Source organism: Lynx canadensis, chromosome E1 (genome assembly GCF_007474595.2).
Source record: "Lynx canadensis isolate LIC74 chromosome E1, mLynCan4.pri.v2, whole genome shotgun sequence".
NCBI classification, from domain to species: domain Eukaryota; kingdom Metazoa; phylum Chordata; class Mammalia; order Carnivora; family Felidae; genus Lynx; species Lynx canadensis.
Genome location: NC_044316.2, coordinates 43,281,123 through 43,285,399, shown reverse-complemented (window position 1 = coordinate 43,285,399; position 4,277 = coordinate 43,281,123).

The window sequence follows — 4,277 nt, the reverse complement described above, 5'->3', positions numbered from 1 at the left end:
ATCCCACTTGCCCTCCCCCTGCCCCCATGTCATCTGTGCCTGGAAGGGCTTGGAAGGGAGGCTGGTAACAAGAGCGGGAGCCCAAGTTCCCAGGACAATGGTGAACCTTCTCCCTGACATTCACTGAGGCTGTGGCCGGAGCAGCCACCTCCATCCCCATGGGATCCCAAGGATGACCCAACTGTGTCCCAACACACACTCACACACACACACACACACTCACACCCGCCTGCTGAGCACTTGGGGGCTCACAGATATTCTTTAATAGTGCACCTGCCGGCCTCCGTCCCGGGCTGCAGGCGGTCGGCCCCAGTTTAACGAGCTGCTTCAGGCTCTCATCCCCACCCAGCTAATTACCAGTCACTACAAATTGTGCCTCCAGGTTCACGGAGCCCTTTAACATCTGCCATGGTACTTAACTCTCCCTGGGGCTGGCATGGCTGTCCCCGTTTGCAGATGAGGAAACTGAGTGAAGGGGTACTTGTGTCTGGAAAGGGGGCCTGCCTTATTCCAGGGAGAACTTTTGCCCCTTACCCTCCCTGGGGGCTCCCTGTCACTCTGATTCCAGAATTTCAGGTCACTTGGGAGGAGAGTGGCATGGGCCCCACACCAGGAGGGCTGCCCCTTCAACTAGCACCTTCCCACCATCATTGCGTCCCCTTTGAGGCCACCACCCTCCCATGGATTTAGAATCAAAAGAGACATGGCATCCAGCCCTGTGTTGCCAGGGGCAGGTTACTTGGCCTCTCTGGGCCTCGGTTTCCTCACCTGTAAATGGCCCTCCCTCCCAGGTTCCCACGACGCAGTGTGTATACAGAAGTCCTCTGTTCACTGCATTCAAATGTGCTGACATTACACTGTGTTTCAGGTCTACAACAGGCACTCAACAGGTCACGTTGATTGTTATTGAGTCATAGGTTAGTGGCAAGGCAGTTGTCTCCCCTGGGACTTGATTTTCAAGGGTATTAAGAAGCACATTGAGGGCTGGGGGCGGGGGGCGGGCCTTGTAACCAGCCTCCTCCTTCCATCTGTTGGACGTGGGTGCCGAGGTCCAGCAAAGCTCTGTCTGCCTTTTTAAATTTCTTTCAATGTTTATTCATTTATTTTGAGAGAGAATGAGAGGGGGAGGGGCGGGAAGGGGGGAGAGAGTCTCACACAGGCTCCACACTCAGCATGGAGCCTGACACGGGACTTGATCTCACGACCGTGAGATCATGACCTGAGCCCGAATCAAGAGTTGGATGCTTAACTGACTGACCCACCCAGGCGCCCCTCAAAAACTTTTTTAAAAAGACAAACTCAGTAACAGTCTGGGCATATTGGAGCTTGGGGTAAAAGGGAAAATCAGTGATAATATTAAAATATTGTTTATCATGATTATGAGATTTTGGACACCCTTACATTTTGTGCTTGGGGAGAATGCCTCATTCGCCTCACCCAAGTCCCGGCCCTGCCCTGAGCTCCCCAAGCTGGACACCCCCTATCCCATCCCTCCCCATGTTGTATATCTTCCCTTCCCTTGGACTCCTCCCCACTCACCCTTTCGAACCTCAGGACCTTCCCCCAGTCCTCAGAAGCAACCTGACCTGCCCTTTCCCAGAAGCGAGCCTTCCCTGCTCACTAGCCATGAATATCCGCTCCCACCCTGCCCCCCCATTAGTGCCACCCACCTGCCCCGGGACCTGCTCCTCCCCACTCCTGTCTCATGATAGAGGCGGGCTCTGCTCCCTTCACTCCTACCTTCCATCCCAACGTGGAATCGAATGCTCCCCACTTCTGGTTAGAGTCTGTCCTGCCCCCAACCTCCTGCAGGAAGCCCCCTCTTGGCCTAATGGTTCACCCACATGTCCCCTCATCGCTGTGTCCTTAGTGAGCCTTGTTTATCCCAGTCCCTTGCTGGACTCCTGTCACACTCCGTCACATCACGGGGGTCTTTCTGTTCTTGCTGGGCCAAGCTAACACGCACACCCCCAGCCCTGTACCCCCCCACCCTCAGTCTGTGCCCAGAACTCGGGACGCTCAGCTAACTGGCTCTTAGGACTTGGGAGTGATTAGAACAAACCCATTCAGCTGTCTGGCCCCAAGGAACTTCCAACACCTTATTAATCAGTAATTAAACTTCGCAGTCCCCAGAGAGATGGGGAACTATCTTTACCCTCGTTTTCCAAATGAAAACGCAGAAGGAGAGAGAGAGAGGAGGGAGCCACTAGGCCAGACAGCGGCTCTCGCTAGCTAAGCAAACAGCAGTGTCCTCGCTGACGAACCCTGTCCTCAGCTCAGCACAGGCAGCAGGGACCCAGCACTCTCGATCTCTCTCTCTCTTTCTGTCTCCACCTCCAACACACACACACACACACACACACACACACACACACACACAATGGAAGTGAGGCCCCAGAGCCAGTCGCAGGCCACTTAAAGAAACTGGAAACGCCCTATTTGAAAGTAGCAGCCCCGTCACCAGACATTCCGCCATCATCCTTCTAATCCTGAAGCCGTGCTTTGTGCTCGTGCCGTGGTCTTTCAGACCCCCCTCGAAAGTACACCGTGTTCTAGCCACATTGAATCACTTGTCCCTGCCCAGCTGCGGGATCCCGCTACCGTCCACGCACCTTTGACCCTGCATTTCTTGGCCCGCGCGCCCCCCTCCTGGCCCACCGCCTCACCTGGTGAGCCCCGCAGTCCCGGAAAGCCAGTTCCCGAACCCTCCCCGTGGCAGCTCCTTCCCCAGCACTCCAAAGCAAAGCAACTCAGTCCCCTGTCAATGTGCCCATGTCCCCCTGCGCATGCGCTGAACCCAGGTGCTCACGAGGGTCACGAACCTCTGGCTGGTCCTCAATGCCCGGAATCACCTCGCTCCAAAGCACTTACTCCCCTCGGTTCTGATTAATGGCAAATACATAGGCAGGAAGGTCTTAGCTTGGCATCTTTACGTCCTAGGGTTCACGGAGGAGCAGAGCGAATCCAGATTCATCACGAAACCAGACCACATGCCGTGCAAAGGACAAAGGGCTAGCTTGTCCTTGGCTGGCTGCCTGTAACCCCAGTCCTTCCATTTCCTCGCAGGTGATGGCTCCCAAAGGCATTTTCTACCAACAGGCTTCTTAAAATTCCTGAATCACCCTCTCCTCTAGGGAAAGGTCGGCTCTGTACAGAATCGGTGCCTGTGCCACATTTTTCTCTGAGGAAGGGTCTGTAAAGGCTTCTAGCTCATTCCTCAATCCACTTCCATGAACACTTCCAGAGTTTTCCTGTGTATTTCTCCCCCCCCCCCACACACACATTGATCTCTTCAACATTCACCAGATTTCTAGCTCCATCCACAAGTAATTATTGCATGAGAGGAACAGGCCCCCAGAATTTCCAGGATATTGTTTCCTTCCAAGGCTGAGAGTTCTTTTCTTTTAAATTTTTTTTTAATGTTTCTTTATTTTTGAGAGACAGAGACAGAGACAGAGAGTGGAGGGGTGGGGGCAGAGAGAGAAGGAGGCGCAGAATCTAAAGGAGGCTCCAGGCTTTGAGCTGTCAGCACAGAGCCTGACGCGGGGCTCGAACTCACAGACTGCGAGATCATGACCTGAGCCGAAGTAGGACACTCAACCGACTGAGCCACCCAGGCGCCCCTTTTGTTTCTTAACTTTTATTTATTTTTATTTTTTTTTTGAGAGAGAGCATGTGCAAGCAGGGGAGGGGCAGAGAGAGAGGGAGACCCAGAATCCGAAGCAGGCTCCAGGCTCTGAGCTGTCAGCACAGAGCCCGACTCGGGGCTCGAACCCACAAGCCGCGAGATCATGACCTGAGCCACAATCGAGAGTTGGAGGCTTAACTGACTGAGCACCCAGGCGCCCCTAAGGCTGTGAGTTCTTAATCTGGGGTCCACGAGCAACACGAGGAGGTGTGAAACCCTGTAATTAAATGCACTGTGTTGTGGGTCTTGACAGCCATTTTCCCAGGGAGGGCACAGAGCTCCCTCCACTGCTCAGGGAGGTCTACCACCCAAAATACATAGCCAGAGCTTACGGTGGGTGAGGTCACATCAGAGGCCCAGCCCTCCACCAAATGGGACCAAAAGTGATTTTGGCCTAGGACCACCACTTTCTGGGGCCGCTCTTTTAGCTTCTCCCCTCGGTCATTAACTCTAGCTGCTGGCTCTCCTTTCAGAACCATTTCTGACAAGCCGAGTGTTTAGGACTTTATGAGGTTTACTATTTCCCAACAGGTGGTAGAGAAAACCAAAATGGCACCAGGAACCTGAAGCTGGCGGAGTGCTAGGCTCA